Source organism: Chrysochloris asiatica, unplaced genomic scaffold (assembly GCF_000296735.1).
Source record: "Chrysochloris asiatica unplaced genomic scaffold, ChrAsi1.0 scaffold00343, whole genome shotgun sequence".
Lineage (NCBI taxonomy): Eukaryota > Metazoa > Chordata > Mammalia > Afrosoricida > Chrysochloridae > Chrysochloris > Chrysochloris asiatica.
This window is the reverse complement of record NW_006408861.1, coordinates 975,383-992,343: the sequence shown is the minus strand read 5'-3', so window position 1 is coordinate 992,343 and position 16,961 is coordinate 975,383. Positions and strand designations below refer to the sequence as shown.

At 39.8% G+C, this 16,961-nt stretch overlaps 1 pseudogene; it reads left to right on the top strand.

Annotated features, from left to right (window-relative positions):
- The first annotated feature begins 15,246 nt into the window (after window positions 1–15,246).
- LOC102835548 lies at window positions 15,247–16,735 on the top strand (annotated as a pseudogene).
- The last annotated feature ends 226 nt before the right edge of the window (window positions 16,736–16,961 follow it).

The window sequence follows — 16,961 nt, the reverse complement described above, 5'->3', positions numbered from 1 at the left end:
CAGAATAACTTTCACAGGTGTTGCCTGTTTCCCTGGTAAATTACAGCTGGTATTGGTTCTTGCCTGGGTTTTGGCATTTTATAAGGTGTGACTGCAGTTTGGCTTTTTGGCAGTCGTTGCTGACTCTTCTCGTGTAATATAGGGGGACAAAGAGTCCTCCAAAAGCAGAAGGGAGGCTGTGTAGCAGCCAGACATCAGCAGTTGGGTAAAAACAGAAACAAAATCAGAATCGGAAGCAAAAACAAAAATGGGAGAAAGAGGAAAAATGGAATGAAGAAGAAAAGAAATAATAAAATAAATCTGGAAGAAAATAATGCAGCACCAGTGAAAACAAGACTAAATATTGTTGTTGTTGTTGTTAAGTGCCTTCGAGTCGGAGCCGACCCATAGCTACCCTGTACAGGGTTTCCGAGGGTGTAAACCCTTACGGGAGTAGAAAGCCTCATCTTTCTTCCGCAGAGCGGCTGGTAGTTTCGAACCACTGACCTTAAGGTTCGCAGCCTAATTCGTAACCACTACGCTACCAGAGCTCCTTAAGACTAAATATAGCAGTCTTTAATCACAAAAAAGGGAGAGTTGGGCGGAGAAGAAAAGGAGGCAGAAGAGAGAAAAAAGGAAAAAAAAAATCTGTAGCTTAATATAAGTATTTCTTTAATGTCCTAACTCTCTTTCAGTCACCTCTGCCCTCCTCTCCCTACTGTTAGGTGCTGTTGAGTCAATTTCGACCTGTAGCGATTCTGTATTGGGGCTCCGAGGAGCGACTGGTGAGCCTGAACCACCAACCCTGCAGTTCAGAAGGCTTTGCAGTGTGGCACCTCAACCCACAGTGCTATGCCGGGGCTCCTCTCAAAAAAAAAAAAAAAAAAAGCAAACCAAATAGGACACACATCCGCATCCCCCGTATAGGGTTTTCTCCCATATAGGGTGTCTGAGGGGTGGCAGGTGAGCTTGAACCACCAACCTTGCAGTTCAAAAAGCTTTACTGTAGCACCTTAATTCACCACACTACGCCGGGAAGCCTCTCAAACCGGTGAGAAAAAGCCTACAAATAGAACTCACATCCATGTCTCCCGACCTTGCAGTTCAAAAGGCTTTACAGTGGCACCTTTAACCCGCCCCGCTGCGCCGGGATGCCTCTCCAACCAGTGAGAGAAAGCCTACCAAATGGATCGCACATCCATGTCTCCCGTATAGGGTTACCGAGGAGCAGCTGGTGAGCTTGAACCGCCGACCTTGCAGTTCAAAAGTATTGGCGGTTCGGCACCTTAACCCACAGAGCTACACTAGGACCCCTCTCAACCTAGTGCAAAAAGGCCGACCAAATACGCATCTCAGCTTGGGCTGAGTGTGTGTGAGTTCCTGGCAGAGGAAACTGCCAACGGTGAGGGTGGGTCTTGGCCACTAGGCTAAGCCCCTACCTCTATTCACCAAATGTAGGTGGGCAAACCGTGAGTGCACCTATTACCCTACACCAAAGAAAAAAATAAAATCGGACCCACACAAAATCGGCAGAGTATACTGTGCACCTTTTTTTTTCCTCTTTCTTTTCCAAGGTTCCCACGGCATGCCTCCGGCCCGTCTCTGCGGCTCCTATTTCCTCCTGCAGCCTGGATTCACCCAGGATGTGGCCTCAGGCCTCCATGCCTTGCCCTCAGATCCAAAAGTTCGCTATTTCCCGCCTCAGCTCCAATTTCCACAGGCTATAAGTTCTCAAACCTTTAAACTATTCCTATCTCTGTGGGTCCAAGCCTTGGACCCATCCTGCCTCTTTCTTGCCTGGAATTCCAAGTTATTGTTGACAGTGACCTTCACTACACCTTCACTCTAGCCACCATTGCATCTTTTGTTTTTAAACTCTCTTTCCCTTTCTGTGCAGCCCTGTGCTGGCCTTACCTGTATTTAAAAACAAAAACAAAAAAAAGCAAAAAACTTTCAGGTTCTGCTGTTGGACTGAGTATCTATGCACATGCATGGCAGAGGAACACACCAGTGGTGAGGGTAGTGTGACCACATTCACTAGGCACCCCCTCTAGTAATCAGAATGGAGGTGTGCAAACAGTGGGGGGTGGGGGGTGGGGCAATGACCAGATACAAAAAAAGAAAAGAAAAGAAAAGAAAACCAGAACAAAGAAAAACCTACAAAGTATGTTATCCACCTTTGCTCCAAGGTCCCACAGTGTTTTTCCATGGTGTTTCTGCTCCCCTGCTTGGTCTTGCCATTTGTTCTTGCCCAAGATGTTGGCTCCAGACCTCCAAGCCAAGCAAATTCAAAAGTATGCAATTTCTTACTTCAGCTTCAAGTTCCACTAGCTATAAGCCTCAAGCTTTTAAAATATTCCTAGTTATGTGGTTCTGAGTTTTAGAAATCTGCCCTGATTCTGCTTTGCCTGGTAGTCTGTCTACCTATGGCTGACGGTGAACTTCACTGCACCTCCACCCTAGCCACCATCATGCCCTGCTTCTTGTTATTGTATTTTGTATTGCTACTTCTATTAGCAAATTATAACTTATTCCATTTCAAAATATAATCTCATGCATAAATCTAAAGAGTAGATTTTACAAAGTACTTACAGCAGCATTTTGAAATACAAATTTGTGTTTTTACCTCTGTTGTTGACTTTTATATTTGCAATGATTGTTTACTGTTGTGTTCTATTATTACTATTGAAACATATGTCAGATGTTCCCTTGATTCTTGTGCTCTGCTGGGTTTATACGAGCAGAGTTTCAGATACAGAACTCGCCCTTCAGGAATTGGACAGTTCATTAAGAAGACATAGATAAATATGAAAATGAAGACAGAAACATCTGTACAGATATCAAGACATAAATAAAACATACTCTGCACCAAAAAAGAGAGAAAGAAATGGTAGATATTCAACCATTTCAAGAGGTATGAGATGATCAAGAGTCGGTGATCCTGAACGAAGACCAAAGTGCACTGAAGGCATTGGCAAAGAACAAGCTTCCAGGAATTGATGGAATACAAATTGAAATCTTTCAATAAACTGATGTAGTACTAGAGTCACCAACTCATCTATGCCAAGAAATTTAGAAGACAGCCACCTGGTCGTCTGATTGGAAGAGATCCATATTTGTGCCCATTCCAAAGAGAGGTGACCCAACAGAATGGGGAAATCATCAGACAATATCATTTATATAACATGCAAGTAAAGATAATTCAAAAATGGTTGCAGCAGTACATTGACAGAGAACTGCTAGATGGTCAAGCCAGATTCAGACCAGGATGTGGAACAAGGGGTATCATTGCTGACATCAGATGAATCTTGGCTGGAAGCAGAGAACACCAGAAAGATGTTAACCTGTGTTTTATTGACTATGCAATAAATTGTGTGGATCATGACAAACTATGAACAACATTGTGGAAAATGAGTATTCTGGAACACTTAATCATGCTCATGAGAAACCTATACATAGACAAGAGGTAGTCGTCAGAATAGAACAAGGGGATACTGAACAGTTTATAATTAGGAAAGGTGTGTGTTAGGGTTGTATCCTTTCATCATACTTATTAAATTGTATGCTAACAAATAATCAGAGATGTTGGATTATTTGAAGATGAATGTGGCATCAGGATTGGAGGATGACACATTAAAAACCTGAGATCTACAGATGATGCAACCTTGTTTGCTTAGGCGAAGATACTTACTGATGAAGATCAAAGACCACACCTTTAGTATGGATTGTATATCACTGTAAAGAAAACAAAAATTCTCACCTCTGTACCAATAAATAACATCAAGACAAATGGAGAAAAGATTGAAGTTGTCAAAGACTTCACTTTGCTCAGATCAACCATCAACACTCATGGAAGCAGCAGTCAAGAAATTAAATCTGCTGCAGAAGACCTCTTTAAAGTGCTCAAGAGCAAATGTACCAATTTGAGGATCAAAGTTGTCTGGCCCAAATCATATTTTCAGTAGCCTCAGATGCATGTCAAAGTTGGACAATGAATAAGGAAGACTGTAGAAGAATTTCAGTTATGGTGTTGGAGGAGAGTATTAAAAGTACTATGAACTACCAGAAGAACAAACAAATCTGTGTTGAAAAAATACAACCAGAATTCTCTTTAGAAGTCAGGATGACCAGACTTCATCTCACATACTTTGCACATATCAAGAAGGGCAGTCCCTGGAGAATGACATCATGCTTGGTAAAATGAAGGGTCAGAGGAAGATGGATTGGCACAGTGACAGTAGCAATGGGCTCAAGCATAGAAACAATTGTGAGATTGGTGCAGTGTTTCATTCTGTTATGCATAAGATCTCCATGATTTGGCACCTAACGACATATGTCAGGGTTGTTTCCTTTCACCACATTTATTCAATCTGTATGCTAAAAAACAATCTGGATTATATGAATAAGAGCATGGCTTCAGGATTGGAGGAAGAGTCATTATCAAGCTGTGATATACAGATGATTTAGCCTTGTTTTCTGGAAGAAAAGAGGACCTAGCTTACTGATGAAGGACTATGACTATAGTCTTAAGTATGGATAACACCTCAATGTAAAGAAAGCAAAATACTCACCACTGAAGTAATAAATAACATCATGATAAAAAGTTGTCAAAGACTTCATTTTGCTTGGATCCACTATCAACACTCATGGAAGCCACTCATGTCAAGAAATCAGACATATTAGGCCACAAGCCATGATATTTTCATTGCTTCATACACATGTGAAAATTAAGTAATGAGTAATGAATACTGCAGAATTGATGTATTTGAATTATGGTATTGGAAAAGAATGTTAAAAGTACCATGAACTGCCAAAAACAACAACAACAACAACAACAACAACAAACAAATCTGTATTGGAAGTACAGTCAGAATGATTCTTAGAAGAGTGATGGCAAGGCTTTGTGTCTCATACTTTGGGCATATTAACAAAAGGGACCAGATTCTGGAGAAGAATGTTATGCCTGGAAAAGAGGAGGGTCAGCAAAAATGAAGACCCCAGTGACATGGATTGATATAGTAGCAGCAACAATAGGCTCAAATATAACTATTATGAGGATGACACAGGACAGGGCAGTGTTTTGTTTTGTTTTCTGTTTTGCAGAGGGTCACTATGAGTCAGAACTGATTCTGTGGCACCTAACAACCATTTAAGCTTCATGAAGTCCTCGTGTGATGCTGTAAGATAAACTCCGGACTGCTAACAAGGTTGGTAGTTGAAACCCACCAGCCACTCCTTGGAAACCCTATACAGGGTCACTATGAATATGAATCACCTGGACAGCAATTAATAACAGCATATAGACACTTGGTACCAAAAATGATTCTAAAGGAACAAAATCATACTAATAAGTTTTAAGTTAGTTCTCAAGTCTGAATAATTTTAAAGGCACTGATAACTCTGCCTCCACTCTGTAAAGAGCGTGAGAGTGCTGCTAATCCATCATGTGAGGTGACACTATTAATACAAAACACATCACCATCAATAGATCACCTACTGGGGAGAATCAAGACTTTGGGGGATGGTGTGTTTGATGTTGTTTTTGTTGTTAGGTGTCATGAAGTTGGTACCAACTCATAGCGACCCTATGCACAACAGAACGAAACACTGTCCAATTCTGGGCCACCCTCACAATTGTTACCATGCTTGAGCCCATTGATGCTGCCGCTTGGCAAATTCATCTTCCTGGGGGTCTTCCTCTTTTTCTCTGACCCTCCACCTTACCAAACATGATATCCTTCTCCAGTGACTGGTCTCTCCTGACAATATGTCCAAAGTATGAGAGACGAAGACTGACCATCCTGGCCTCCAAGGAGCATTCTAGCTGTACTTCTTCCAACACAGATCTGTTGGTTCTTTTGGCAGCCCATGCATGGTACTTCCAAAATTCTCCTCTAACACAATAACTCAAATGCATTAATTCTTCTACAATCTTCCTTATTCACTGTCCAACCTTCACATGCATATGAGGTTATTGAAAATACCATGGATTGGGTCAAACGTACCTTAGTCCTCAAGCTAAGATCTTTGCTCTTTAACGCTTTAAAAAGGTCTTGTGCAGCAAGATTTGCCTAATGCAATACGTCATTTGATTTCTTGACTGCTGCTTCCATGAGTGTTGATAGTTGACCCAAGAAGAATGAAGTCCTTGACAAGTTCAATCTTTTCTCCATTGATAAGAATATTGTTTATTGGTCCAGTGGGAGGATTTTTGTTTTCTTTATATTGAGATGCAATCCATATCAAAGGCTATATTCTTTGATCTTCATCAATAAGTATTTTAAGTCCCCTTCACTTTCAGCAAACAAGGTTGTATCATCTGCATATCAGTTGTTAATGAGTCTTCCTCCGATCTTGATGCTACACTTTTTCTTCATATAACCCAGCTTCTCGGATTATTTGTTCAGCATACAGGTTAAATAAGTATGATGAAAGAATACAACCTTGGTGCACACTTTTCCTAATTTTAAATCATTCTGTATTCCCATGTTCTGTTCGAACAACTGCCTTTGGTCTATGTACAGGTTCCTCATGAGCACAATTAAGTGTCCCAGAATACTCATACTTTGCAATGTTGTCCATAGTTTGTCATGATCCACACAAGTGAAGGCCTTTGTATAGTCAATAAAGCACAGGTAAACATCTTTTTGGTATTCTTTGCTTTCAGCCTAGATGCATCTGATGTCAGCAATGATATCCCTCATTCCACATTCTCTTCTGAATCCAGATTGAACCTCTGGAAGTTATCTGTCAACATATGGTTGTAGCCGTTTCTTTATTACCTTTAGTAAAACGTTACTCACATGGGATATCAAAGATATTGTCTGATGATTTCTACCTTCCATTGGGTTACCTTTCTTTGGAATGGGTACAAATACAGATCTCTTCCAATTAGTTGGCCAGATAGCTGTTTTCCAAATTTCTTGCCTTAAAATGGCTGTGTGCCTCCAGTGCCGCCTCACTTTGTTGAAAGATTTCAACTTTTTATTCCATCAATTCCCAGTGCCTTGTTCTTTGTCAATTCCTTCAATGCACCTTGGACTTCTTCCTTCAGTATCATTGACTCTTGATCATATACCATCTCTTGAAATGGTTGAACACCGACCATTTCCTTTTTTTAAAATTTTTTTTATTGTGAATTGAGTGATAGTTTACATGGGAGAACATCAGCTTTACATTCATCCTATCGTATTTTGTTTCATTGCAATGATTAAAACCTCTTCCATGCATCACATCATTCAACATCATTTGCTTCCATTCTCTCTCTCTCTCTCTCTTTTTCTTTCTTTTTTTTTGGCTGTACACTGAAGCACTCAGGAATATATAACCATTCAAACAACCAAAGAGTACATCTGCAAGCTTGCTCCCCGCCCACCATCAGTACAAAACTCCTTTCCCTCCCTGAGTTCAGAGTCCTCAGCTGCTCCATCTCTCCATGTCACCACCTCTGCCTCCATCTCTGGCATCACTGGTTCTCTGGATAGTGACCATTTCCTTTTGGTACAGTGACTCTGTATTCCTTCCATCTACTTTTGATGCTTTCTTCATCATTCAATAATTTGCCCAGAGACTCCTTCAATAATGAAAGTAGAGGCTTGAATTTTTTTCTTCAGTTCCCCCAGCTTAAGTAATGTAGAGTGTGTTCTTCCCTTTTGGTTTTCTAACTCCAGATCTTGTTATATTTGACCTTGTCTTCTCGAGCTGATCTTTATTGAAATTTTCTTTTCAGCTCTTGTACTTCCTCATTTCTTCCATTTGCTTTAGCATCTCTACGCTGGAGAGCAAGTTTCAATGTCTCTTCTGACATCCATTTTGATCTTTTCCTTCTTTATAGCTGCTTAATGACTTTTTGTTTTCTTCCGGTATGATGTTCTTGATATTATCCCACAACTCATCTGGTCTTTGGTTTTAGTGTCTAATGTATCAAATATGTTCTTCAGATGATCTCTAAATTCAGGTGGGATATATCCAACGTCATATTTTAACTCTTATGTATTTGTTTTCATTTTCTTCAGCTTCAGTCTGAATTTGCAGAATAAAGCTGAAGGAATCTGTGTTTGATAAATTTCTGTAATTTTTTTCAGGATAAGAAGTATAGAAAAACTGGTTGGTGGTCCTACTTACAATAGACCAAGCAGTAAAAGAAAGATATGAGCTCAGGGTTACAGTGTCACCGCTCAAGGACCATATCTCAAAATTCCACTTGTGCCCTGAATGAAGGCCTTATTTTTGTAGCAGAAGAGCTGATATTGCTGAAAGCCAAACTGACAGTCTTATTTAAGAGTAGCTGAATTACAAAACCAACTCAGTTCCCAACTTCGAATAGTGTCTGACGTTAAAGTGAGGGCATTGATTGGTGATAAATGGGATCCTGAAACTTGGGATGAGGATAAATGAGCAGATAATTAGGAAGCTTGGAACATTCAGCCCATAAATTCTGTTGAATCACTTCTACTAACAGAAACAGCCCTCTTAGCCTCCGGTGATAAAATTAAACCAGTGTGCCAGATTGTCTGAGGTATGACCAGGGCAGCACCTGGTGTGTGTGTGTGTGGGGGGGATTTTATGGGGCATTGCCTGAAGTAGATGCCTTACAAGACATTTTTGAATGTTTCCAGGAAGCACAACCACCATTCATTACTTCTTCTAGACCTACAATTAGACTTAAATCCCAGTGAGCCTCAAAAAGTTAAGTACAAATTGTTATACAGAAAGACGTAAGCTACACTCTAAAAGAGTTGCTTTATTTTTCTAAAATGTACATACAGAAACCCATAGAGTATGTGTGGGAATGTGTATTAAGGGTATAGTATAATAATTCAGGGAATCTAATTATTGGTTGGATCAGAGTTTACTGATATGGACACACTAAGCACAGCATTTTCATTTAGTGTTTCAGCTTCAGACATCAGGAGAGGGTCTAATTTGTTTGGTTCACTGAAGCATGGATTGTACAGTGAACTACAATAAATCAAGTTGAAGTATGAGACCAGTGAGAAAATTGCTGAATTAATCTTGGTGTGAGACTGGCAAAGGATAAATGGTGAGTAGTGTATGGACTCAAAGGTGATTTAGCCCATTTAAGCCTGTTCTCAAGGAGTCCCAATAATATAATAGGTTATGCATTGACCCTCTAACCACAAGGTCAAGAGTTTGAATCCACCAGCCACCCCACAGAAGAAAGATGAAGGTTTTTGCTACTGTAAAAATTGACAAACTTGAAAACCCTATATAGGGTTGCTGTGTGTCAGAATCCATTCAGTGGCAAGCAGCAGCAGCAGCAGCAGAAGCAAGCCTCTCCTCAATATGCTCTTTTAAAGTTTGTATTCAAATTGCCAAATAATTGTCAGAACTGCAAGGAGATCAGCCAGATCAGGTTGATTATATCAATCTACTTCCATTATGGAAATGACATTTTTTTCTTACTAGAATAGACAGTCTGTATATGGATTTCTCAATGAGCTCTGGTGGCATAGTGATTATGAATCAAGTTGCTAATCTCATGGTCAGCAGTTCAAAACTACCAGTTGTTTTGCGGGAGAAAGATGAGGCTATCTGCTCCCATAAAGATTTATAACCTTGGAAACCCTGTACAACAACAACAATATGAATTTCTCTGCTATCCATAAGGTTTTCAGTGACTTAATATTCAGTAGTTTGTTTCTCCTTCTTCGTAGTCTGTCTTTGTCTGAAAGCTCATCTGAAACCTGTCCACCATGGGTGACCCTGCTGGTATTTTAAATATTTGTGACTTAGCTTCCAGAACCACAGCAACTCACAAGCCACCATAGTATGACAAACTGACAGGTAAGAGGTGGTATGCTTGACCCAAGCCATGGTATTTTCAATAATCTCGTATGCATGCGAAAGTTGGTCAGAGAATAAGAAAGACCACAGAAGAATTGATGCATTTGAGTTATGGTGTTGGAAGAGAATATTGAAAGTATAATGGGCTGCCAGAAAAAGCAACAGATCTGTATTGGAAAAGTACAGCTAGAGTGCTCCTTGGAGGCCAGGATGGTCAGTCTTTGTCTCTCATACTTCGGACATATTGTCAGGAGGGACCAGTCACTGGAGAGGGATATCATGTTTGGTAAAGTGGAGGGTCAGAGAAAAAGAGGAAGAACCCCCAGTGAGATGTATTGACAAAGTGGCAGCATCAGTGGGCTCAAGCATGGCAACGATTGTGAGGTTAGCCCAGGACTGGGCAGTGTTTCATTTTGTTGTGCACAGGGTTGCTATAAGTCGATACCAACTCAATGGCACCTAACAATATACAGATTTGCTTTCCCTGCATAAAATGCTTCTGCCTAAACTACCATCTATGGGCTTACAGAATACCTGGAACCAAAGGGTAGAAATGGGAGTGGCACCAGTAACTACTACTCCTAATGACTCACTCACAAAGTCTTTGCTTCCTGCTCCTGTAACCCTATGCACTTCTGTTCTGGAGGTTTTAGTTCTGAAGGGAAGAATATTCACACCTGTAGACACAATACTGATTCCACTGAACTGGAAGATAAGAATGCCCTGGTCACTTTGGGCTCCTCATAACTTGGGTTCAACAGACAAAGAAAAGAATTATTGTATTGGGTTGCTGTGTTTGATCCTGATAACCAAGGAGAAATCTGGTTAATATTACATAATGAGAGAAAATAATCTGTGTGGAATCCAAAAGATTTCTTTGGACTTCTCTTAGTACTATCCACACACATATACATACACTGGTTTTGCTTCTCTAGAGCACCCAGTCTAAGATGAAGATATTGAAGAATTCTACCAATGCTTTCAGTCTGAAATTGATCAAACATGCAATAAAGATACATTCATAATTACTAGTCATTAGGATGAGAAAGTTGAAAATAAATAGGAAGGATAGGATGTTGGAAAATATGGCCTTAGTAATAAATGCTGGAGATTAAATGATAGAATTGTACAAGACCAACAACTTTTATTTTGCCAATACCTTTTTTCAACAACATGAATAATAATTATACATCTAGACTTTGCCAGGTGGAAGACACAGTAATCAAATAGACAGTTTTTGTAGGAAAAGCTGATGGAGAAACTCAATATCATCAGCCAAAACAAGGCTAGAAGCCGATTGTGGGACAGACCATCAACTGCTCATATGCAAGTTCAGGTTGGAGCAGAAGAAAATAAAAACAAGTCCACAAGAGCCAAAATACTACATTGTGTATATTCTACCTTAGTTTATAGACCATCTCAAGAACAGATTTGGTGCATTGAACACTAATGATTAAAGATCAGATAAAATGTGGGATAGCATTAAGAACATCATATATGAAGAAAACAAAAGATAATAATAGATAAGAAAGAAAGAAAAGACCAAAGTGAATGTCATCCCATGTAAACTGTCACGCAATTCACTATAAAAACTTTTTTTTTTTAAAGTTCACCATTTTCCTATCACTTGAGATGACCATTTTCACCATTTTGGTATTTGTTGTTCCCTTACTTTACACACACACATACACACAAACAATAGATCTGAGATTATATGGCACACATCTTTGTATCTTACCTGTATGTTGTTGTTTTTTTAAAGTTACCATTTCATTAGATTTTCCATGGCATTAAAAACTCAATATGAACAAAGTTTGAATGGTTATGAGAAAGGCTATAAGTTCACAGTGCCCACCCTAATATGTAAGTATTTTGTTACCAAGTTAATAAAATTACAAACAATTTTGAGATAACTCCTCTGGGGAGGGGAGGAGTCAATGTCAGAAGAGACTCTAAAACATTCTCTTGAGTGTAGACTAGCTAAACTAGCTAAAGTGAATGGAATATGCATTGAAGTAAAAGAACTGAACAGAAAATTTCAAAGGGCAGCTTGAGAAGACAAAGTAGAGTATTTTAATGAAATGTGCAAATGCCTGGAGTTAGAAAACCAAAAGGAAAGAACACATTCAGCACTTCTCAAGTTGAAAGAACTGAAGAAAAATTCAAACCTATAGTTGAATGATGCAGGAAGCCTTAAAAGAAGATGGCAGGATATTTTTGGTTGGTGGCGGCAGAGCAGAGTCAGGTAGGGCAGGCTCCATGAGGGAGGGGCTGAAAACCCAGAGATGCAGCTCTCAGGAAACTAAACCAGAGCTCTGAATCTATCATAAGGGTCTGGATGTCAGTTTCCCACATAACCGCAAGTGAAAAAATCACGGTATAAAGGAAAACACTGAGTTTTAGAAATCAGCACAGGATTCTTTCTGCGGCCAGCCCACCTGGGCAAAGTCACAAAGGGAACCTGTGCTAAAAGCAGGGAAGCGACATTGCAAAAGGAGGTGTGGAAGCATTTTGCACATTTTTTCCCCTCCTCTTCCCTGTTGTGCCCTCTTAGCCCAGTCCAGATAACTTCAGATTGGTGAGTGTGCACCCCCCAAAAAAGCCCAGCGTTGAGACCACAGCTTTCCCACAGCATAGACTGAAAGACCCCATTGGTCCAAGGACAAATCGCTTGGCTGTGGCTTTTGACTTCTGCCTGTGGGTCCCAGCTCTAAAGTTAACTTGTGTGAGACAATTAACCCCTGCCCACCCAGAAAGAAAAAACGCAGGTTTGGTGTGACAGACAAAACATAGGAACAATCTGTAAAATCCCAACATAAAAAGATGCAACTATTTCAAGAATCACGCTGTGCACACACAGATACTTAACTGACCTTCAGAGACAAAAATAGTAAACAATCTTTCTTCCACTGACTTCTCAATATCTATCTGCACACCTCTATGGTGGTGACTAGAGCAGGGGCCTGAGCAAGTGGACACCTCAACCTGCCTTCTATGGTATACACACACAATTTTATATTTGTTTCAAAGTTGAGGTTCTTGTCTCTGCTTTTATATTGCTTCTACTTTTGGACCTTTGACCACACATTTTTCCTGGAGGTGGGAGCTTTTTCTCCCTACGTTACCCAAGAAGGGACAGCAATCGGGGCCATATAGCCAAGCTAAAAGCATACCCCATAATATTCACCATTGAGACAAGAGCTAATAACAGTTGCTGAACATTATATGCGAAAAGGGAAGACTGATCATATCCACTAGGAAACACCCAGTAAGCTTAATAACACAACTACAAACATCCACGTACGCATTAAAAAAACACATAACTGTTGTAGATGATGAACAAAAAACAACAAATGATATCAAAACATGTCCAAAACAGAAGAGAGTAGCTGAGACAAATGAGCTGAAGACAAACAAAGGCTTTCTAGAGCAGGAAGAGCAGGTTTTGGATATGCCTGAAAAAGAACTCAAAAGAATGATATGGAAACATATTCAAATGCTCTGAAAAGGGGTAGAGGAGAACAAGGAAGAAGTCAGGAAAGTACTACAAGAGCAATCAAATAAGATTGATTTGATTGGAAACAATTCAAAACCTGCAAAAAGAGGTCCAGATGATTCATAATAAAATATGAGAAATGGACAATATACTGAGAGGGGAAAGGAGCAGAACTTAAGAGATGGAAGCCAGAATTAGTGATCTGGGAAACAAATCTCTCAATACTGTAAAGATAGAAGAGCAAGCAGAAAAAAAGGATTAAAAAGATCTGAAGAAAGTCTATGGTTAATGCTGGATGACATGAAGAGGAACAATCTAAGAATCATTGACATTCTGGAACAGGAAGCATCAGAGAAGTCCACAGAGGAGATAGTTGAAGAGCTTCTGGAAGAAAATTTCCCTAACATATTGAAAGATGAGAAGATAAACGTCCAAGAAGCTGAATGTACCCCAGAAAGGACAGACCCCAAAAGAAAGTCACCAAGACATATAATAATCAAGTACTCCAAAATCAAAGAGAAAGAGAGAATCCTAAAAGCAGCCAGGGAGAAGAGAAGTGTCATTTATAAAGGCAAGCAAATCAGATTAAGCTCTGACTATTCAGAACAAACCATGCAGGCAAGAAGGCAATGGGGAGACATATACAAAACCCTACAACAAAAAACTGCCAACCAAGAATTGTCTGTCCAGCAAAACTATCAATCAAATATTATGGTGCAAGCAAAACATTCCAGGATAAACAGAATCTAAGAGAATTTATCAAAACCAACCCAGCACTTCAAACCATACTAAAGGGAGTTTGGTGGACTGAACACCAACAAGAACAGACAACAACCAGAGATTGACAGGTGTGACAACACCACCTGGAACTCAGCCGACAGATAGCAGAGTCCAGAACAGAACAAAACTACAATAATGAATTCAAAGGAGCTGGGAGGGCAACTGAAGATCAAAATAATAGCAATGTTAAAGAAGGGATAAGCGTAGCAACAGAGATCCAGGTGGTAAGGATGTCAGGTATATTACAGGATACAATGGATTCTCTTAAATGGAGAGAAAAGTTAGTAGACTATAAGGTAACCCCAAAGAAAGTTAATATTTCACCACTTAACGTGAAAAATAACTTCCAAGCAGAGTAAGCAAACATGAAAACTAAGAAGAAACTGATAAGAAATAGCACAAAACACATAAACTAAACCCAAGAAGGAATACAGAAAAAAGGAACAAACAACACTACCAAAGAATTAACATAATGGCAGCAATTAATTCATACCTATCGATAATTACATTGAATGTTAATCGATTGAATGCATGAGTGAAGAGACAGAGAGTGGCAGAATGGATAAGAAAACAAGACTCTTCATTTGCTGCCTGCAAGAGACACACCTTACACACAAAGGCAATAACAGACTAAAAGTTAAAAGATGGAAAAAAATATACCAAGCTAACTGCAACAATAATCAAGCAGGAGTAGCAATACTACTCTCCGACAAAGTAAACATCAAGACAAAAAACAGCATAAGAGACAAAAAAGGACATTATCACATGTCCAAAGGGTCAATTGAGCAAGACGACATAACCATAATAAATATCTATGCTCCCAATGAAAGAGTACCAAGATACATGAAGCAAACCTTACTAGAATTGAAGAAAGAAATAGACATATCTACAATTATAGAGGGAGATTTTAATACGACACTCTCGAAAAGGGACAGAACAACCAGAAAGAAACTCAACAAATTTACAGAGGAGCTAAAAAATACAATCAACGAACTTGACCTCATAGATATGTACAGAGCATTCAACACAACAACAGCACAATATACATTCTTCTCCAGTGCTCATGGAACATTTTCCAGAATTGACCATGTGTTAGGCCACAAAGCAAGCCTCCATAAATTCACAATCATCAAATAGCCCAGCCAGGAGCAGCTTCTGTATTTGGGCCTAGAAGTGGTACAATCATGTTTGAAATTAAGAAGATCGGTTGCATCAGTGTGGGCTACGTTGGAGGACTCATGTGTAGCATCATTGCTCACATGTGCCCTGAAATCAGTGTAACAGTTGATGTTAATGAATCACGAACCAATGCATGGAACTCTCCTACACTTCCTATTTATGAGCCAGGACTAAAAGAAGTGGTGGAATGCTGTCGAGGAAAAAAAAATTTGTTTTTTCCTATGGATATTGATGATGCCATTAAAGTAACTGATCTCGTATTTATTTCTTTGAACACTCCAACAAAAACCTATGGGTTGGGGAGAGGCCGGACTGCAAATATGAAGTACATTGAATCTTGTGTCAGACGCATTGTGCAAAACTCACATGGGTACAAAATTGTGACTGAGAAAAGCACAGTTCTCGTGCGGGCAGCAGAAAGTATTCGTTGCTTATTTGATGGGAACACAAAACCCAACTTGAAATTACAGGTGCTGTCCAACCCTGAATTCTTGGCAGAGGGGATGGCAGTCAAGGACCTAAAGAACCAAGACAGAGTACTGATTAGAGGGAATGAAACCCTCGAGGACCAGAGTGCTGTGCAGACACTGTGTGCTGTGTATGAACTTTGGGTTCCCAGAGTAAAGATCCTCACCACTAATACTTGGTCTTCAGAGCTGTCCAAACTGGCAGCAAATGCTTTTCTTGCCCTGAGACTCAGCAGTATTAACTCTGTAAGTGCCCTTTGTGAAGCAACAGGAGCTGATGTAGAAGAAGTAGCAACAGCCACTGGAATGGACCAGAGATTTGGAAATAAGTTTCTGAAGGCCAGTGTTGCTTTTGGTGGAAGCTGTTTTCAAAAAGATGTTCTGAATTTGGTTTATCTCTATGAGGCTCTGAATTTGCCTGAAGTAGCTCTTTATTGGCAGCAGGTCATAGACATGAATGATTACCAGAGAAGGAGTTTTGCTTCCCAGATTATAGTCTGTTTAATACCGTGACTGATAAGAAGATAGCTATTTTGGGGTTTGCATTCAAAAAGGACACTGGTGATACAAGCAAATACCTGATGTATGAAGGTGCACACCTTTATATATATGACCCAAAAGTACCAAGGGATAAACCGTCATGAGTCTTTCTTATCCAGGCGTTTCAGAGGATGACCAAGTGACCTGACTTGTGACCATTTCCAAGGATCCATATGAAGCATGTAATGGTGCCCATGTAGTTGTTATTTGTACTGAGTGGGACAATTTTAAGGAATTGGATTATGAACGCATTCATAAGAAAACGCTGAAGCCAGCCTTTGTCTTTGATGGACGACGTGACCTGGATGGGCTCCACAATGAGCAACAAACCACTGGCTTCCAGATGGAAACAATTGGCAAAAAGGTGTCTTCCAAGAGAATTCCATATGTCCCTTTTGGTGAAATTCTAAAGTTTAGTCTTGAGGATCCACCTAACAAGAAACCCAGAGTACAGGCATTGCCATTTTTCATTGTGTTTTTTTGTTAGTTCAGGATGGCAGATAACTAGCTATCTGAAGTTAAATGGTAAATGAACTAAGTGTTTTTAAGGAAATAAAACTATTTTTAAATAATCGGTTTATACTAGCTATAAGTTGTGGTTGTTGTTAAGTGACATTGAGTCGGTTTGACCCATAGTGGGGTTTCCGAGGCTGTAAATCTTTACAGGAGCAGAAAGCCTCATCTTTCTCCCACAGAGCAGCTGGTAGTTTGGA